We start from the raw sequence: 21,909 nt of genomic DNA, 5'->3' as shown, positions 1-21,909 counted from the left end.
GATTAAAACAACTATCGGAAGAATATTACAATAAATATTATTACATTTTATCATGAATTTCGCAAATACAAAAAATAATAATAATGAAATATCAAAATTAAGACACTTACCAAAAGAATATTATAATAAAACCTTTAAAATGAATTACTCACCTACCACACTACCACTTCCATGAATTCCTCAACTACCAGTTCCGCACCGAAAAATGGTTTCTGTCAATGAGGGAGACGCACAAACACATTGAATTTTTCACTCCTCAATCAAGACAATAACCATATAAAACTTAATTCAAAGAAAAGATTATTGAGTGTGCAAATAAAATCTCAACTTGACGAACTTAAATGCAACATCAGAAAAAAGAATGCAAAAGGTCTTTGACCAACTTTATATATTTATATGCAATATAAAAGAAAAAAATTATCCTTGATTTTGTCAAATATATATACTCCCTTTATTCATTTTTACCTGCTTACTACTTCAATAATATTTTTTCATTTTATTTGTCATTTTTAACATATTAAAAAAAAGATAATTATTTTTTTCATATTTATCCTATTAATTATTTATTTCTAAACCATTTTTCAAGACCTAATACTAAAGGTTAATTAATAAAAATAGTATGATAAAATAATTATGTCAATTATTATTTTCTTAATAAATATGTCGAATTCAAATATAACAAAGTAAAAATGAACAAAGGGTAATAAAAATTGAGCAATCTGGTAAGGATGAGGCAATTTCATATCCAGATTATTTTAAAAGAAAAAAAAAGAAGAAGAGGATACGCAACGGAAAATGAAAGATAAATTTTAATCACTCTACATACGTGTCAACATGGGTCCCATCATATTGATTGATATTTCAATGGCATACTCTGTAATATTTTAAGAAAGCATGAACCTTTTTTTGAAGTTGTTTGTATGGTCCAAATAGCATAGAACAAAAAACACTCTTTCTAAGTAAACTTATATTGTAAAATGATTAAAAGATTATTATACCCGCAAACTTTTCATTGAATGTCAACAAACTGACATATTGAAACTGATTCTTCTACTATATAGAAATATATATATCTTTTATCTATTTAGTTTTGTCATGCTTGATCATTCGATTAAGTTACTAATCTTTATCTCTTTAATTTTTTATGTTTCATATACAATTGGAGAGCTGAAGTCTCTACTTTGGAAACTCATTATTGGCCTAAAATATTAAATCAACATCAATTAGCATCATCGCAATACTTGGAGTCTCACAAATTAGGAGTCCAATAATTCTTAGTCTTTCTTTCGTGGTCTTAAATATATTGTTTTGATATGTTGGCTAACTTTTACTTATGTCACATGACTCTTAAGTTTTTTGATATATTGCTTGTCTTTTATTTTGAAGATTATTTATGTGAGCTATTATTATTTGTTTGTGATTTTTGTGGAAATACTTTTAGAGTAAATGATACAAAAAAATATATTTTTTAAAAAATGGTTTAACATTTTTACTTATAGTATTCTTTTACGCCTTAAGTTGAAGAGAAGGGGGCTTATGGTTTAAGAGTTTCCAAAAGAAGTTTCAAAATGGCTAAAATAATATTCATTTAGGCCTAATTCATCTCTTAGGACCTCCAAATAAATTTGAAACTAGTTTAAATGCTAGAACAATGACCTTTAGAAATTACTTAAGGCTAAGATATTTATCTTTAGACATACATATTTTTAAGAAAATAAATAGGGAAGTAGACCTATATAATTTAACAAAATAAATATAATTATAGAATAAGTCCCAATAGTTAGGCCTATTTTATACTCTTTGCATCACCCCTTTTATTAATAAATATGTTTACTCTTATTGCTTTTCCAATCAAATATTACTAAATTATTTCAAAAATTTAGATATGCTCACAGGTTCAAAATACAAGGTAGATACATATATGTGTCATACACATAAAGGTATAAATTATATATTTTTCTTTACATAACCTATTATTTTTATCTACTATCCCTTTTACGAATGTTATTTATTTATTTTTATAATTTATAAATCCCTATACATATTATTTTACCATATATAATCTATCGTCAACTTATCCCTACATGTAAATAACATAAAAAACATTCATATGCTTAAACAACTTACATGTATATACTATATTTTTACAATAAATATATTTAAGATCACAAATTTTCTATAATATTTTAACATTTAGTATCATTATTATTTATTTTTATTTCTAGGAAACTCATTTTATATATTTTCATTCAAATTACATGTCACATATTACTACATATTTACACTACTATTTTACTTTATTTTCTTTCACATCTTAATTCTATATATAAATAAAACGACAAATTTCCATATCCTTTAAACTCAACATTTATTTTGGATACATTTATATAAGACATATCCATATTTTTCAACATATAAATTGTCATACATTTTTAGTACATTCATTTATTTATTTTTTACCGTATGATAAACTTACTATTATTAATTTTATTTAATAAACATATATATATCTACCTTGTATTTTACTCTTTTTCTTAAACTAATAAAATATATTTACCATTGATTTTAAAGTAAATAAATAAACAAGTTTTCCTATTTATATTTTTCTAAATTGAGTTTAAGGACTATCTTCGAATAGGCTCTGAGGGATGCTTAATACCTTCCCATTGAGTAACCAAAACCTTTACTCAGAATCTCACTGGTTTCGCAAATTAAAAATAGAGTTTACATTTACATATTTAAAAAATGGTTTTCCTAATATTTTCCTTAAAATTTAGGTGGCGACTCTAACACAAAACAATTTTTTTTCAAAAATCAGAGTGGCGGCCATATTATGTCATGAACTGTTTTGACTAGTTCGAAATAGAGGCGCAACACACATATATCCTTACCATTATAAAAATGACTCACATATATCTCACGGTTAATAAAGCGGGTCACATATACCCTTTTATCTAGCGATGGTTATTTTTTATATAATTTTTTATTTTAAAACAATTCATATAGGGGTATATGTGATCATTTTTCACACATGATTTCTTTTTTTTTTTTTGACTTCTTTCTTTATCATTGTTTGACTCTTTTTTTTCATTCTTTATTGTAAAAATACGAAGAAGAAAAAAAGAAATGTGAACGGGAAAGAGAAAAAAGTAAGAAAAAAATTTTAAAATATTTTTTCGAAATATATTGTAATTTATATTTTGTATCTATTATAAAAATTGAGGCATATATGATAAATTTTGCTAAAAAAGTTAGTGAAAAGTACATTTGATCAGAAAAATAATAAATCTAAACTATCCATTGAATCAAACAAGTTAACAAAAATAATAATACTTGTGAGAAGGATCAAATATACCAAAAAAATAATATTTAAAATATTTTTACTTCCATTCAGAGAAAAAAAGGTACATGGAGTCATTTGTGTAACAATAAAAATATATGAGTAACTTTTATAACAAGGGGTACATCAGTTATAAATGACAAAGCTAAAGTGAAATAATTAAAGTTAAAAGGTGCAATAATAATAATAATAATAATAATAATAATAATAACAACTTTTGTTTCTTCAACCTATAAACCCAAAAGGGTCAGCAGGAATAACAAATTGTCACGACCCCGACCGTTGTGAGTGGCACCCACACTAACCCTCCGGTGAGAGAACCATTTATACTAATTAACTAACTTAATCAAAACGCTAAGACATTTAAGTTACGGAAGCAAGTTAAATGCTAAGGAAAGAAATAGGGAGTTCCCATAAACTCCAAACCAATAGTCTAACAACTAAACAAAATGCGGAAAATACGCCTAGAACCTGAAAGTCAATGTACCAAAACATCTAAAGATTAACCATAAGTCTAGACAAGAAGGGGTACAACCCCAAACTAACATAAAACTAACTAAAGAACTAGTCTAAGTCCTAATTATGGACATAAACAGCGAGAACTCATGGCAACCCGGAAGAACTGGCTCACCCTTGAATTCGAAACGATCACTGATCTTCTAAGAGAGGTCTGTCAATAGTCGCTTAAAGATGACATGTACTTAACAAAGAAAGAGAAAGTGTAGTATCAGTACACAACCACAGTGTACTGGTAGGATCACACGGTTATCCCACTAAGTGCAACATATATAAGTCATTACAACATAATAATAACATGCATACACCGAACATATACAATATCATCATCATTTACGAAACAACGTACAACTTCACATTTCTCAAGATATATAATTATTTCAAGTCAATGGTCCTCTCATGGAACCCAAACCCAAACTGTTAGCATACCGGAACGTGGTACCCGATCCAATATTTATGTCGCAACGTAGCAACCGATCCCATATTTATGCCGGAACGTGGCAACCGATCCAAGTTAGTGTGTCGAAACACAACACCCGATCCATTCATCAAGCCACAATCACAATCACAAATATATTCTCATAATCATACAATCAAGTCATGATTCATGGCATTCATCATTCATCTATCTCATTTACAACTAGTGTGATCAATAATGCAACATTCACATAGATACACGTATTATAATGAAGCAAGAACAAACATATATCACACAATCATGAAATCACAACCATCACCTACCTCGAAACAAGCTTGAATTCCCTAAAAAACTTGAGTCTTCCCTTCCCAGATTCATTCCGCTTGTTATTGGTCTACAAACAATTTATTTAACACGGGAATCAATAAACAATAACTAATTACCCGAATTCTCAATAATTCTATCAACCCTAGATCAAACCCATGATCCCAATATCCAAATTAGGGCTTTTCCCACCATAATTTCCAGATCAAACCCTCCCCCATCGATAATTACCCACTAGATTACAATCTACGGATTGGAAAATGGAATCGGGAGTTAAAATCTTACCTTTAGCCTCAAGAATGGTGGAAAACTGTCAAGAAAACACTTGGGTGCGTTCCTTAGCTCTCAAGTTTGGAAATTGCAGAGTAAGACATTTTTGGAGTTTATTTTTGATTTTATGTCGCGTCTGCCCTGCTATGGCGTCACTCACCCCGCTACAGTGCCCCAGCCCTGACGGGAAAAATCCCACCTCAGCGGCTTGCACGAAACCAGTGAGCGAAATTATTAATTCCAAGACCCCCATTTCACAACACACCTTCAGCCAATGACACTCAGAAACTACTCGTTCACGCTAAGATCAATTTCAGGAGTTCTACTCACCCAAATTCATTTCTGTAAAATCGTATGGGTTTCTTAATGTCTTAGCTATCTACTCAGTGATAAAATTCACAATTAGATCACCCAATTGTTACTAGATTTCCCTAGACTTTAAAGACTCTGATTTCATCCAAATCTGGACTAGATCGGAAAATTCCAAGTTACTACGAAAAAGTTTTCCGGCCCAAAATTTTCCCCATTGGCTTTTCTATAACGATGGGAACTGGTCGTTACAATAGATACCAATTTAACCATCACTCGTTCCTGAGTGACAAACTTAGGGAAAATAGGCTAAAGATGGGATGGAGTAGTACCTCAATCGACGAACAACTGGGGATACTTGTCTCGCATGTCCTTCTCAGTTTCCGAAGTAGCTTCCTCAACTGGACGATGCTTCCATTGAACCTTCACGGACTTAATCTCTTTGGTCTTCAGCTTCCGGACATCACAATCAAGAATTGCAATCGGTTCCTCCTCATATTGGAGATCTTTATCTAACACAATTGAGTCCCATTTTATTATGTAATCCCCGTCACCATGACATCTCTTCAACATGGACACATAAAATACCGAATGAACTCCCGATAAGTTAGGAGGTAAAGACAATCTATATGCCACTGGCCCTACACATTCAAGAACCTCAAAGGGACCAATGTATCGCGGACTTAGCTTGCCCTTCTTACCAAACCTCATCACCCTTTTCATTGGTGATACCTTAAGAAGAACATTCTCACCAGTCTGAAATGTCATGTCTCTTACCTTATGGTCTACATACTTCTTCTCTCTACTCTGGGCTGCTAAACTTTAGTTTGAATACTCCTTACCTTCTCTTGAGCATCCTTCACTAAATCGACCCCCAAAGGTTTCACATCTCCAGCCTCGAACCATCCTATGAGTGATCCACATCCCCTCCTATAGAGTGCTTCAAATGGTGTCATATCAATGTTGGAGTGATAACTATTATTATAAGAGAACTCATACAAAGGTGAGAACTTATCCCAATAGCCTCCAAAATCAATCAAACATGCCCTCAACATGTCTTCTAACACTTAAATAGTCCTCTCCGATTGTCCGTCCGTCTGCGGATGGAAAGTGGTACTAAAAGTGACTTGTGTGCCCAATTCATCATGTAATTTCCTCTAAAACTTGGAGGTAAACTATGTACCATGATCTGAGATGATAGAAAGGGGCACCCCATGCAATCTCACTACCTATTTCACATACACCTTAGCCAATTGTCAACATTATAATCTATTCTTACCGAGATAAAATGGGCTGACTTAGTCAATCTGTCAACCACTACCCAAATAGAATCAAATTTCCCCAAAGACTTGGGAATACCAACCCCAAAATCCATGGCTATCCTCTCCCACTTCCATTCCAGAATTGGCATTCTTTGAAGCAAACCTGCAGGCCTTTGGTGCTCATACTTCACTTGTTGACAATTTTGACACATAGCCACAAACTCCGTTATATCCTTCTTCATGCCCGACCACCAATAAATTTGCTTCAAATCTCAGTACATCTTGGTCACCCCCGGATGAATTGAATATCGCGAACTATGGGATTCTGTCAACAATTTATGAATCAAGTCATCAATTCGAGGGACACAAATCCTTCCTTTAAAACTGAGCACACCTTCCGTATCAAGAGTGGTCTCTTGTGCCTTACCAATCACACTCTTCTTCCTAAGTTCATTCAAATTTTCATCCTCAAATTGTTTGGCCTTGATCTCCTCAATGAACGTGGCCCTCACTTCAATGCTAGCTAACACCCCACCTCTTTCGGAGATGCTTAACGGCATGAACTTAGATTCTAAGGTCTGAATTTCCTTAGCCAAAGGTTAATTGGTTACACTCAAGCAAGCTAAACTACCCATACTCACCGTTTTTCGATTCAAAGCGTCTACCACTACATTAGCCTTACCCGGATGGTATTGAATAGTGACATCATAATCCTTAAGTAACTTTATCCACCTTCGTTGTCTCAAATTCAGATCCTTTTGAGTGAACACATGCTGCAAACTACGATGATCGGTAAACACTTCACACTTGACACCATAGAGGTAATGCCGCCAGATCTTAAGAGCAAACACTACCGCTGCCAACTCCAAATCATGTGTTGGATAATTNTAAGGTCTGAATTTCCTTAGCCAAAGGTCAATTGGTTACACTCAAGCAAGCTAAACTACCCATACTCACCGTTTTTCGACTCAAAGCGTCTACCACTACATTAGCCTTACCCGGATGGTATTGAATAGTGACATCATAATCCTTAAGTAACTTTATCCACCTTCGTTGTCTCAAATTCAGATCCTTTTGAGTGAACACATGCTGCAAACTACGATGATCGGTAAACACTTCACACTTGACACCATAGAGGTAATGCCGCCAGATCTTAAGAGCAAACACTACCGCTGCCAACTCCAAATCATGTGTTGGATAATTCCTTTCATAAACCTTCAACTATCGCGATACATAAGCTATAACATTCTTATCATGCATTAACACAACACCCAAACCAGAATGTGAAGTATCACAATAAACTATAAAATCTTTACCTTCCACCGATAGTGCTAAGATAGGTATGGTGGTCAAGAGAGTCTTGAGCTTTGGGAAGCTATCCTCACATTTTTCAGTCCATTCGAAGGGTACCTCCTTTTGGTCAAATTTATCAAGTGAGTGGCGATAGAAGTAAAGTTCTTCACAAATCGACGATAGTAGCTAGCGAGCCCCACAAAAATCCTAACTTCCGTCACAGAGCTAGGCTGAACCCAATTCTTAACCGCCTCAATCTTTTGGGGATCTACCATTACCCCTTCTTTTGAAACTATATGCCCCAAAAATGCAACCGAAGTCAACCAAAATGCACATTTAGAAAATTTCTCTTACAACCATTGTTTCCCAAGAAAACCCAGAACAATACGAAGATGGTCAGCATGTTTTTCCTCACTTTTCGAATAGACCAAAATATCATCAATAAAGACTATGACGAATGAATCGAGAAATGGCTTGAACACACCATTCATTAAACTCATAAAAGTTGCAGGCGCATTAGTCAACCCAAACGACATAACTAGAAACTGGTAGTGCCCATAGAGGGTTCTAAACGCTGTCTTGGGCACATCTTCAAACCTAATTTTCAACTGATGGTAACCAGACCTTAGTTCAATCTTAGAGAAAACTGATGCACCTTGCAATTGGTCAGAAATATAATATATTCGAGGCAATGGGTACTTGTTTCGAACGGTGACCCTATTCAATTGTTGATAATATATACACATCCTCATACTACCATCTTTTTTCTTAACAAAAAAAATTGGAGCACCCCACGGGGAAGCACTAGGATGAATAAATCTTTTATCAAAAATCTCTTGGATTTGAGCCTTAAGCTCTCTTAATTTCGCTGGAGCCATGCGATATGGAGAGATGGAAATGGGATGAGTATCAGGTTCTAAATCAATGCAGAAATCTATATCTCTATCAGGAGGCATGGTAGATCACTAGGAAATTGTTCTCTAAATTCTGACACCACAAGAATAGACTCAATGGATGAAGACTCAACCTTAACATCCAGAATATGAGCCAAACACGCCAAACAACCCTGCCCTACCAGTTTCCTAGCCCGAATGGAGGATATGATCTTAGCTTGCTTAGGCTTATACACCCCTTCCCACTCTAACTTTTTCGTTCCCGAAATTTCTAGAGTTACAGACTTAGTTTTACAATTAAGTAGAGCATAATAGGGGGACAACCAAGTCATGCCTAAGATTATGGCAAAGTCGGTCATATCCAAAATCACCAAATCAGCCCAAGTCTGAAAACCCATAAACAAAATAGCACAAACACGATAGACATGGGTGACTATGATATAATTTCCAACTGGGGTAGAAACATGGATGGGGGCATCAAGTATATCACAAATCATAGCAAATGCTGAGGTAAATAGCATGGACACATAAGAATAAGTAGAAACCGGATCAAATAACACATTAGCCATCCGGTCACAGACAAGAATAGTACTTGTTATTACTGTGTCAGACGCCTCCGCCTCATTCTTGCCTGAAAAGGCATAACACTGAGCCCTATCAGAACGGGCGACTTCCCTGCCTGGCTGCACTGTACCTCTGCATGCGTTACCATGTGCCCTACCTCTGCGGCCTTAATAATTTCCCCCTGGCCCACCTTGTGGATGCCCTCGACCATTATTACCATTTCCCGCGGGTAACACTGCTCTAAACTGTTGCTGCGTGGAATCCATCACGCGTGGGTGGGGACAATCTCTCCTTATATGCCCAGGTTCTCCACAATTATAGCAAGTACGATCAAAAGATGGTCTGATACCCGTCGAAGGTGCGACTCCCTGGCTATCCTGAATCAAATTATGAGGAAGAGTTCTCAAGTAATTACCTGTAAAGGCGGGCATAGCGGACTAAATTGGCATGGATGCAAGTGTTGGCCTCCCTAACCTTTTGGAGTAAGAACCTTGAAATCCAAGTTCTTGGCCCTTTTTGCCAATGTCTTAGCCTGACCGTCTCGCCTCACCCCCCTCTATTTTCTTCACATAATCTGTTACCTCATTGAAGCTTTTCCCTGCAGAGGTCATATGAACAAATAATACCTGCAACTCAGAATTTAGTCCCTTAATAAATAAACGTATCCTCTTTACCTCAGTAGTCACCAACTGTGTAGCATATCTAGACAAGGCATGGAACTTGGCCTCATAAGCAGCCACAGACATACCACCTTGCTCTAAAGCCATGAACTCATCTTTCTTACGATCTCTCAAAGTCTGAGGCACATATTTCTCCAAAAATAGAGCATGAAACTGGGTCCAAGTGAATGGGGGTAAAACTGAAGATCTGCATTCCACATAAGCTCTCCACCACTGCTTAGCCTCACCTTGAAGCTGAAAAGTCATGAACTCAACCTCATGTTGATGGACAATTCCCAACTTATGAAGCTTCTCATAACAAGCTAGGATGAACTCGTATGCATCCTCTCTCTCGGAACCATGGAACACAGGCGGTTTCAACTTCAAGAACTTAGTCAACATCTCATGCTCATTACCAGTCATAACTGGACCCAATAAAGGGTGGAAGAAAGCATCATTACCTCCAGTTCCACCCACTTTGGGGATAGTGATAGCAATAGGAGGATTGGTAGGAGCTTGAGTTGCTTGAACAGAAGGAAGCACTCCAAGACCAACCAACCCTTTCACTAATGACATGATTTGTTGAGCTAACACTGGGTCTATGGAAGGAATACTTGTTGTCTCAGCCTGCCCCTCTTCTTCTTATCCCACATTCTTCTCATTCTCAACCTCGACATTCTCCTCTACCTCTTCATGGTGCACATGAAGGGCCTCATTTTTTGGAGCATTTTAACTCGGTTCTCCATCCCTAATAGGCGCCACGCTTCTTCGGCCTCTACCTCTAGCTCTTCCTCTACCCCTGCCTCAACTGCGACCTCTTGCTGCAGATTCCTCAGTTGGAGCATTAATGGGAGCTACGGGCCTGACGCCGTTGAACCTAGTGTTAACAATCTGCGGACAGAAGAGCGAAGGAGGTTAGATACCAATTCGAATCGGCATATACCAATTGGAATCAAGTTATAGCACGAAAGGAGACAAGAGAAAATAGAGATATTTCCTAAAGTCCTATAGCCTCTTGAAGAAAAGTACAAATGTCTCTGTACCGTTCCGCAAGACTCTACTAAACTCATTTTGGCACATCGAGATAAACGAACCTAGGATTTGATACCAACTTTGTCACGACCCCGTCCGTCGTGAGTGGCACTGATGTTTGCATAATCAAGACACACCTTCCAATGCAAGTGTCTACGATCGTACAAATGTGAAGTAACCCAACCAAGGGTTGGGGTCGAGTCCCAATGGAGTGGGCTTGAGAATTAATAGAAAAATCAAATCGAATTCTAATTAGTCATAGCTAAAAACATTATCGAATATAGACATGTTAAATCTAAGGGGTGCCGCAAGCGTCAATTATCAATGGGGGTTAGTCATAAGTAAGTAAAAACAACAAAAATGCGAAGAGTACTAATCAAGGAGAGTGGATTCTTGGAATGTGATAGGAATACGGGTTAGACTAGGTCATTGGGTACATGCTTTTAGTAGTAATTTCGTTGAATATTTGTGACTAGGCTAGACTATTGTGGGGTAAGCTTTCTCTCGAACAACTTACCCCGAATCAAATGGGTTCCTCTCGGACACCCACTTGCTGCATGAAGAACAGCCTCCACCTTAGCCCACTCACTCTCTCGAGCTGAGTGTGTCGGAGTAGGACTAGGGTTCACTCTCTCGAGCTGAACCTCATGTCAACCCACTCCCACCGGCCATCAATTTTGTAGTCTTAGGTTTACGACCTCTCTCTCGAGCAAGCCGAAAATACAAAGGTGAAATCATATTTGCAACTACAATTTCATTAAGCTCCACCACAACTACTAAATGAAATCACATTTACACAACAAATAAACCATCAACAAGCAAGACCCAACAGATAATCTAACCCATTTTCACAAAATCACACCCCAAGAATTGGGGTGTTTAACTAGACATGTAAAAGAGATAGAAATTTATACCAGTATGAATTTGCATTCAAATGGGTATGAAGATTTAAGTCTTAAAACAAGCAAAGAGTGAAGAATCCATAAGACCCAAGTCCAAATTTTTGGAGTTGAAACCCTTTGAATCTTCAAGTTCTTCAAAATCCTCTCCAAACTTAGAACTCAAAATTCTATGTTAAAAATTATATATTAAAAATCTGATATTAAGCTACAACTCTCAACGACTATTTGTAGTTTTCAAAAATTTGTGTTGCGGCGGATCATTCGACGTCATTAGTCGAGATCGCCGATCAACACAGCGATCCGCCCTTTGGTAGGTTTCATCGTCGTCTTGCTCTATCTTTCATCATCGTCATGTTTTGGATCACTGGGCAACATAGTATTGCTTCGCGGAACTACTCGGCGACCCGCTGACTACTCCTTTTCACTATAGATTTGATCCTTTCTTTCAAGGCTAAGCACACTGGAACAAAAGGCGAGGATCAGACCTTTTGGCGATTCGCCAAATGGGTTCGGAGATTCTCAGATCTTTATTTCTCCGTTCTTTCAGTTGCCCTTGTTCCTTTTTTGCTAAGTAGTGCCCATACTTTCCCTCAAACTCCAAATACCTGAAACTTAAGGGTTTTCATCAGATATTGAGATAAAATATGCATTTGAGGACACTAATTCTATCAAAATGTAACCCTAAATGAGTCCAAGTTGTGGACTCATCAACACCCCCAACTTAAACTTTTGCTTGTCCTCAAGCAAACTCAAGTTCAGCCGTTAAAAAAGGGTATCTCGAACAGTGCTACACAAGACTCAATCATAAATGCACACAACAAGACTCAATTTACTTATGCAAAGATCAAATGTGCACTCAAAGATTCAAGTTGTGACTCACTAATATCAAAGAATCTCATGCTCACAACACTTGCTTCAAATGCAAGTTCAAGCTCAACCAAAATGTTCAAATGCCCTCACACAAGGAATGATTCCATATTCACACAATGGTTCACAGTTTAAAGCTTTGGAATCAGATGCAACGCTCACACTCACAACGAAGAACACAATGCATATTTTCACCCATAGGTTTGCCCATATTTTCCAATCAACATTTGTTTCAACTCACTCAAGATCAAACAGGTCTTTTCAAGGCTTGTAATGGGGCTGAGTGCAAAGGTATGGTCATTTAGGCTCAGTGGCTTTCATCCTCATGAAATGTGGTACTCACAACACTTCGTTTCCTCTTTCTTCATCATTTTATTTAGTGCTCATAAGTCATCCTATTATTCACTTTCCATGAATTGTTTGGAAACCCTATTTCTTTTGACTTTATTCCACAACTTTCTTTTTCATTCTTTCTCTTTTCTCTCTTATTTTTATATGTAGGGGTTCTATTTTTCTCAAAACCATGGGTAAGAGGAGACTTTCCTTGCACTCCTTCACTTGCCCTTATCTTTACACCACACCCTCAACTTAGGCTTTTGGCCTAAGTTGGCTATTCAACTAACCACAACTTCATGAGGATTATGGGTGATGGATAAAGAAAGGTCTACTTTTCATCAAGTTTCTTCCAAAGGAAGGTAAGGCTCAAGGGGTGTTACAAAGAGGTTCACACACTCACAAGGTAGGTCACAAAAGAGGTATATGTCAAATTGGCTCACACTCTTAGAAGTTGCCTAAAATCATATCAAGAGATAGCATCACTTAGTTGATCGGATGAACGGGGCAAATTCTAGGATCCATCATGCATAGTTCACAGGTAAGCTCATCACACTAGGCATTGGCACTATAAGTTAAACAAGACTCCACACTTTCACTAGTGTGCAATGATCAACCCAAGAGATTCAATTCGATACTAAGCTAGTCATAAATAGATGAAAAGAGTTCACATATTCATTTGGCCTCATCGTAGCCGCGCATTCATGTTCTTTCGATTGATAGCACTATTCAAGTCATCGGTATTGATCGAAACTGAGACTTAAATTTTGCAAAAAAACAGCCACATTCAACACACGAGAGGTGGCAAGAAAATTTCGAACGGGTCAAAATCATTTTCAATTAAAACAAAAGGAGCCATAAGCTCAAACATCCACAAAAATAGTATATAATGGCATTGCACGCATAACGACCCAAATGTATCATCAAACAATAATAGTCGCACACAAGGTGGGCCTCACCCCACCAAAAATAAAAATAATTTGTCCTCAAATGCAAATAACATAGAATCCGAAATGTAAAATAAAGAAAGACAGAGAGGGAGGTAAAGAGGAAATCCTGTCTAAGTGGTCGCTCCGTCTGTCTGGGCATCAGTGCCTGGAGTGTTGTCATTTTGACTCTGGATTTCATTGTCTATGTTTGCCTCAGTTGCTGCAACGATATTGGCCTTAGCCATATTGTCCAAATCGTGAGCTGCTCCAAAGTCATGTATCACGTTAATGAATCCTCGAGCCCACAAAGGGAAATTAACGTCAATGGGAATCATTCTACTAGAAATGGCTTTCTTGTTCTCGCTCCTTGCTTTGGGGTGATCTGTCGTCCCTGCATCTCTTCTGGAGTTTTGTTCCTTTATATGTCGGGGTGGCATATTTCTTCCTGCAACTTTTGGTATGGCCATGTCTGCAAAGCCTTAAGATAAAGTTAGAAAATATTCAACAAGAAAAACGAAGACCATCAGCTGCAAGCAGGCTTAGCAGTCCATTCGGCAAATAAAGGGATGTCCACTGAAAGGTACAGTGCAGAACAGGTCAGGGGTACATGATACGTCCAAACTTACACTCCAAATAAGAAGTGTAAACGGTCGTTATCAATTTACAGAACTCAACCAGAGTTGAGGTCGATCCCACAGAGAATTTCTTTACAGATAAAGTTTCACTGTCGCGTTTACTCAATTGTTGTTACTATTTCCTAAACAAATAACACGGAAAGTAAATTGGGTTTGATTGAAAAATATTCTATCAGCAACACTTGCAGTCAAAACTTAAATACACAGCTTACAGACGATCTCATTGTATGTTGATTCAGTTAATTTAAAAAAACCAAGTTTTGTGTTCACTGTGACATCAATTATAATGCTTTCCCGTAAATTGAGTGTCAAGTAAATCAATGTTTACAGAACCTTTGCGAGTTGAATTAATCTAATGCTTCTCAGCCTAATCAGATAATATTCACTCTAATTCTCTTGAACTTAAAGTGTTATCGATATTGGACTTCGCTTAATTTGATATGGTGTTAAAGATCTCTTCTCTCGAACTCCAATTTTAACTCCAATTTGTTAACTTAGTATAGCTTTTTCCTAACTCATGTTTTTCTCCTGAACAAACACCAGATACAGGCCTGTCTAAAGCGTGCACTCAATAGACTTAAAATGATAATGAAAGTTGTAAACTACATGTTGTAAACAAAGATTGCCTTTTACTCGTTTTACGAAATCGCAATTAGAATGTCGTCATAGATCCCACACACCCAGCCGTGACATTTAGCCACTAATGTTTTCACGTAAAGAATCAGTTGTGGATAATGAAAACGTGTTAAGAAATACTTACAAAAATAATTGGTAAATCAACAACCACTTGATAATCTGAAAATCGAAATCCAAACTTCAAACTGATAAAAATAATTTGAATCCAAAATCTAAAGCAAAAGTAATACTCTGTTCTTAGTCGTAAAACGTAAGATGATGAATAATAATTCAAAAATGACCTAAAGTAGTTCAAAAATAGAATGTTAAAAATGAGTCCTAATCGAACTAGGACTGAATTGTCGGGCATTTTCACAGCTACTACCATGACCCGTCAAAGGCTTCACGATCCGTGAAGCCTTCCATGGTCTTCCGTTGGACTTCCCAAAGTTTGGGTCTACAATGATACCCACTGGAACAAGGACTACGAACCACACCACGATTCGTAGCGGGGACCACGGCCCATGATGGTGTCCGTGGTCTTCACTTGGATTCCAACATTCTGCCAACTTCCTTTCTTTCACATTGGTTCAACTCCATGGTAGGTACCACAGTCTGTGGTAAGAGCTATGGCTCGTGGAACCTTCCGTGGTTGTCACTTGGTTATTACTCCTCTTCATCTTCTCAAGGTCAGCACTGCTTCACTTTCACGAGCTCAACCACAGACCGTAATGGAAGTCACGGTCCGTGAAGTTGACCGTGAACTTTACTTCAACCATCATCATATTGCAACTTTTTTTCCATTTTCTCTACCAACCAGACTTTTGCCTACACATTCAACAAACCTATCAAATAGTACAAAATTTCACTTAATTCCAGTGTTAGTTCATAGTTCTTAAGCGTCAAATGTGCCACGATTTCACGGTACATCAGTGCAGACAAAGGGCGAACAAGAAGACTTTATGTGAGTCGTCGAGTGCTTTCGGTGACCTCATGCTTCGCACCGAAAGGTACAGAAGCCACAACATATAAAGCATGATATCAAAGGCGAGGTAGGGAAACTAGGCGAACCACTGAGTGTTTTGGCAAGCTCGTCTCAGCTCACCTAAATGACTCATCGTGCCTATTATCTACCAACTTCTTGAAATCAGCCCCGCAATCCCCGAAAACGCAATTTAAGCTCCTACAGCACAAATCCAACTAAGACTCGTAGCATAAAATCACTCCATATTGCAAATTAATTTAACTTAACGCACTAGAAAGCGGGATTTCACCATTCAAGCAAGAGTTATCGATTAGAACTAGGCAATTAAGCAATCCGATCCAATTAGAGAGGCCCAGCAAAATTCAACAAGATTAACAAATTGCAAATGAGTACAATTTTGACAAAATGAACGCGGGCTTTGAAGTACTAACCTTTTATTCCGATCAAATGGATGTTGAGATGCTAGGAAGCAATGTAATCCAACTCGTAGCACAATTTGATACTAAAAATACTCCAAAAATGCAAGAAATGTAAAACTAGAGTGCAGGTGTGAGTTTGGGAAGATGAAAAAGTGAGGGAAAGGGGAATGAGTTTGAAACTTTTAAACCTTTGGCTTGAAAAACCGTCCAGTTTCTTTTTTGCCCATTTGGCGACATTAGTCCAGATCGCCGAACTATTCGATGTAACGCCAAGTAGTCATTTGCCTCGCCGAATTTTATAGAACCTTCATGTATTGTGGGAGTCCAAACGGCGGTCTCCGTCAAGATCGCCGACATGATCGGCGATTCGCCAATAATTTCCTGAGGTCGCCAAGTTTTACAGACTCCAATGTAAATTGGTCTTGAGTCTAACGGCGGTCTGGTTCGAGGTCACCGAACCCTTCGTCGATTTGTGGAATGGACCTGTAACTTGCCAATCTGCACTTTTCGTTCACTCTCCACACTTTCATCTGCACAATCAACACACCATTATTTTATCAAAGCAAAATAAAGCAATAAATGGTATTGGGTTGCCTCCCAAACAGCGCCTTAGTTAACATCGTGGCACGATAAAAGTCCACCTTCAAACCTCATTTTTGGGGTTGACCATAGTGTCACTAGGCAAACCCCCTTGTTGTCTTGGATTGAGGTGAGACGAGATATGACCCATTTGGGTCTTTAACTGCTTGATCGAAACTGAATGGGAGGTGACGGTCTGGCTAAGGGTGGACACATCCTCTTTCATCTCTTTCAAGATCTTGTCTGACCCTTCAACTTTATTAAGGATACGAGAAAGCATATCCTCAGACCTACCACCCTCCGAATCCTTTGGCTTTTGGCGCTCGTGGGGAGGCACATACTTGTCCTTCTCACCATCCTTCCAATTAGGATTTTGGTCTCTCCATTCACGATCCTTCCATCCTTCATCTCTAGCCCAACCTTGGTTATAACCCTGCCTTGGGTAGTTTGAACGATAACCACCGCCTTGCTTGGCTAAGAAATTCACTTTCTCATTATACAAGGCTTCAAATTTCGCCTCCTTAGGATTTGCACACCCGACCCCCACAACGTTGACACCACGGGCACCAGCCCCATAACATTTTTAGATAAAATGTCAAGTTGTGTCATGATCTTGGCCATGTTTTGGTCTCTCTCATTATCTTTTTCCATCTGCTCCTTGGATAACTTGAATGTGAGAGGGGAGACTTGGTCCTCACGAGTGTACTATGCCCTATTGATGGTCGTCATGCCATCTAAGAGTTGGGCGGCTACGACATACGGTTGCTGCATCAGGCCTCCAGGTGAAAGTTGATCAGCGACACCGTTGTTTAACGAATCCAGGCTTCGGTAAAAGTACTGTAGCAAGACATTGTCGGGCAGACCATGAGTCGGGCATTGTAGCATAAACTTTTTAAATCGCAGCCAAGTCTCATGGATTAGTTTGCCCTCCAAATGCTTAAAGCTTTGGATACTATCCCGAAGAGTCATCATCTTCGAAGGAGGGAAAAATCGCACATTAAATGTGGTTCCCAATTCCTCCCAAGAAGTGATGGATTCGCGAGGCAACCCTGCTAGCCACTTGCACGCCTCTCCTATCAATGAGAAAGGGAATAGCCTTAATCGAATTGACTCCTGAGAGATGTTTTTGAAATAAAATGGTCCGCACACATCTACGAAGTTTCGAAGATGTTCGTGAGGATCCTCATGAGCCAATCTACTGAAAAGTCCCTTTAGTTACAAGAGTTGTTACTTAGTGCTCGTTATGTGGAACACTGCATTTCCCTCGGCTGGAGGTAAACAGATGACCCCAATACCTCCCATGAGATGAAGGTCATTAATGTTGAGCTCTGGGACATATCTTAGTGCTCCGATTGCGCCTTCTGTATCTGTAACCTGTTACCTACCGTAGGACCTCCGTCCCCGAAGCGAAGAAAGAGGAGCCCGGTCGTTCTTATGGATCTCGATATGTTTGGCTTCTTCCCTTTCGGGCCGGATCGGATAAAGAAAGGAGCTAAAGAATGAAATATTCATCAAAGTAGTCCTTACATCCCTCCGCAAGCATAAGAAGAGTCCGATAATGGCTGGTCTTTAAAGGCCATTAAGAAATTACATAAGTCAAGTTCTTGTGCTGTGTCAAAAGCTCAGCCTACAGCTTCTCTTGAGTCTATAGGAGTTCAGTCGGGAAGATCAGGGCAGTTGAGATTTCTTATGTCGTCTTGGTGGCCCACCTGGCTACCGTTGCTACTGTTAACACTCATGCTTTCTGAAATATTCACACAAGCAAACAAAACAAAACTAAAAATTAAGTAAGTAAACTATGATTAAGAAGAACAAAATATTTACTAAACTAAGAATTCTCAAATAACACCACTCCCCGGCAGCGGCGCCATTTTGATGTTTGCGTAATCAAGATACAACTTCCAATGCAAGTGTCTACGATCATACAAAAGTAAAGTAACCCAACCAAGGGTTGGGGTCGAGTCCCAAGGGAGTGGGCATAAGAATTAATAGAAAAATAAAATCAAGTTCTAATTAGTCATAGCTAAAAACATTATCGAATATAGACATGTTAAATCTAAAGGGTGACGCAAGCGTCAATTATCAATGTGGATTTGTCATAAGTAAGTAAAAACAGCAAAAATGCAAAGAGTACTAATCAAGGAGATGGGATTCTAGGGATGTGATAGGAATACGGGTTAGACTAGGTCGTTGGGTACATGCTTTTGATAGTAATTTCGTTGAATATTTGTGACTAGGCTAGACTACAGTGGGGGTAAGATTTCTCTCGAACAACTTACCCCGAATCAAATGGGCTCCTCTCGGACACCCACTTGCCGCATGAAGAAAAACCTCTGTCTTAGCCCACTCACTCTCTCGAGCTAAGTGTGTGGGAGAAGTACTGGGGTTCACTCTCTCGAGTTGAACCTCATGTCGACCCACTCCCACCGGCCATCAATTTAGTAGTCTTAGTTTTACGACCTCTCTCTTGAGCAAGTCGAAAATACAAAGGTGAAATCGTATTTGCAACTACAATTTCATTAAGTTCTACCACAACTACTAAATGAAATCATATTTATACAACAAATAAACCATCAACAAGCAAGATCCAACAGATAATCTAACCCATATTCACAAAATCACACCCTAAGAATTGGGGGTTTTAGCTAGACATGTATAAGAGATAGAAATTTATACCAATATGAGTTTGCATTCAAATGGGTATGAAGATTTAAGTCTTAAAACAAGCAAAGAGTGAAGAATCCACAAGACCCAAGTCCAAATTCTTGGAGTTGAAACCCTTTGAATCTTCAAGTTCTTCAAAACCCTCTCCAAACTTAGAACTCAAAATTCTATGTTAAAAATTATATATTAAAAATCTGATATTAAGCTACAACTCTCAACGACTATTTATAGTTTTCAAAAATCTGTGCTGCAACGGATCATTCAGCGTCGTTAGTCGAGATCGCCGATCAACTCTGCGATTCGCCCTTTGGTAGGTTTTATCATCGTCTTACTCTATCCTTCAGCATCATCGTGTTTTGGATCATTGGGCGACATATTACTGCTTCACAGAACTGCTCGACGACACGTTGACTTCTCCTTCTCACCGTCGATTTGATCCTTTCTTTTAGGGTTCATCACACTGGAACAAAAGGCGAGGATCAGACCTTTTCGCGATTCGCCGAATGGGTTCGGTGATTCTCAGATCTTCATTTCTTCGTTCTTTTAGCTGTCTTTGTTCCTTTTTTGCTAAGTAGTGTACAATAATAAAGTAACCCAACCAAAGGTTGGGGTCGAGTCCCAAGAGAGTGGGCCTGAGAATTAATAGAAAAATAAAATTAAGTTCTAATTAGTCATAGCTAAAAACATTATTGAATATAAACATGTTAAATCTAAGGGGTGACGCAAGCGTCAATTATCAATGGGGGTTTGTCATAAGTAAGAACAACAAAAATAAGGAGAGATACGAATATGGAGACGGGATTCTTGGGATGTGATAGGAATACGGGTTAGACTAGACTATTGGGTACATGCTTTTGATAATAAATCTGTTGACTATTTGTGACTAGGCTAGACTATAGTAGGGGTAAATTCTCTCTCGAGCAACTTACCCCGAGCAACATTCGCATACATACACGTATTATAATAAAGCAAGAACAAACATATATCACACAATCATGAAATCACAACCATCACCTACCTCGAAACAAGCTTGAATTCCCTATGAAACTTGATTCTTCCCTTTGCGGATTCGTTCCGCTTGTTCTTGGTCTACAAACCATTTATTTAACACGGGAATCAATAAACAATATCTAATTACCCAAACTACCAACAATTCTATCAACTCTAGATCAAATCCATGATCCCAATATCCAAATTAGGGCTTGTCCCACCATAATCTCTAGATCAAAACCCTTTCTCATCGATACTTACCCACTAGATTACAATCTACGGATCGAAAAATGGAATCGGGGAGTTAAAATGTTACCTTTAGCCTCAAGAATGGTGGAAAACTGTCAAGAAAACACCTGGGTACGTTCCTTAGCTCTCAAGTTCAAAAATTGCAGAATAAGACATTTTTGTGGTTTATTTCCAACTTTAAGTTGTGTCTGCCCCGCTATGGCGGCACTCACCCCGCTACAACGGCCCCGCCCTGGCGGGAAAATCCCACCTCAGTGGCTTGCACGGAACCAGTGAGCAAAATTAATAATTCCAAGACCCCCATTTCACAACACACCTTTAACCAATGACACTCAGAAACTACCCTTTCACGCTAAGATCAATTTCGGGAGTTCTACTCATCCGAATTCAATTTTGTAAAGTCGTACAGGTTCCTTAACGTCTTAGCTATCTACTCATGTGATCAAATTCACAATTAGACCACCCAATTGTTACCATATTTCCCTAGACTTTAAAGACTCCGATTTCGTCCAAATCTGGACTAGGTTGGGAAATTCCAATTTACTACAAAAAAGTTTTTCGGCCCAAAATTTTCCCCGTTGGCTTTTCTATAACGACGGGAACCGGTCCTTACACAATCAAGTCCCCACAATGCAAGGTTACGTTTGAGGAAGAACAATAGTCATATTGGGCAGATAATTATTCTTCACATTAAAGCTAAAAAAAATATAATTGAATTTATACCACTAAACAGAGTATCAAGTGATAGAAAGTATCTGGCATCTTTAATTAACAATAAATTAAAAATATTCTTCTTCAACAACAATACATTAACAGCAATCTCTACAAACACAACAACAATAACATATATTGCAAATGGAGC

At 38.0% G+C, this 21,909-nt stretch overlaps 1 pseudogene; it reads right to left on the bottom strand.

Annotated features, from left to right (window-relative positions):
- Positions 1-5,510: 5,510 nt before the first annotated feature.
- Positions 5,511-20,908, bottom strand: LOC125877353 (uncharacterized; annotated as a pseudogene).
- Between the last annotated feature and the right edge of the window lie 1,001 nt (positions 20,909-21,909).

This window comes from Solanum stenotomum, chromosome 1, assembly GCF_019186545.1.
Source record: "Solanum stenotomum isolate F172 chromosome 1, ASM1918654v1, whole genome shotgun sequence".
Classification (NCBI taxonomy): Eukaryota; Viridiplantae; Streptophyta; class Magnoliopsida; order Solanales; family Solanaceae; genus Solanum; species Solanum stenotomum.
Note: the sequence above shows the minus strand (reverse complement) of the source record. Positions and strands in the feature narration are given on the sequence as shown.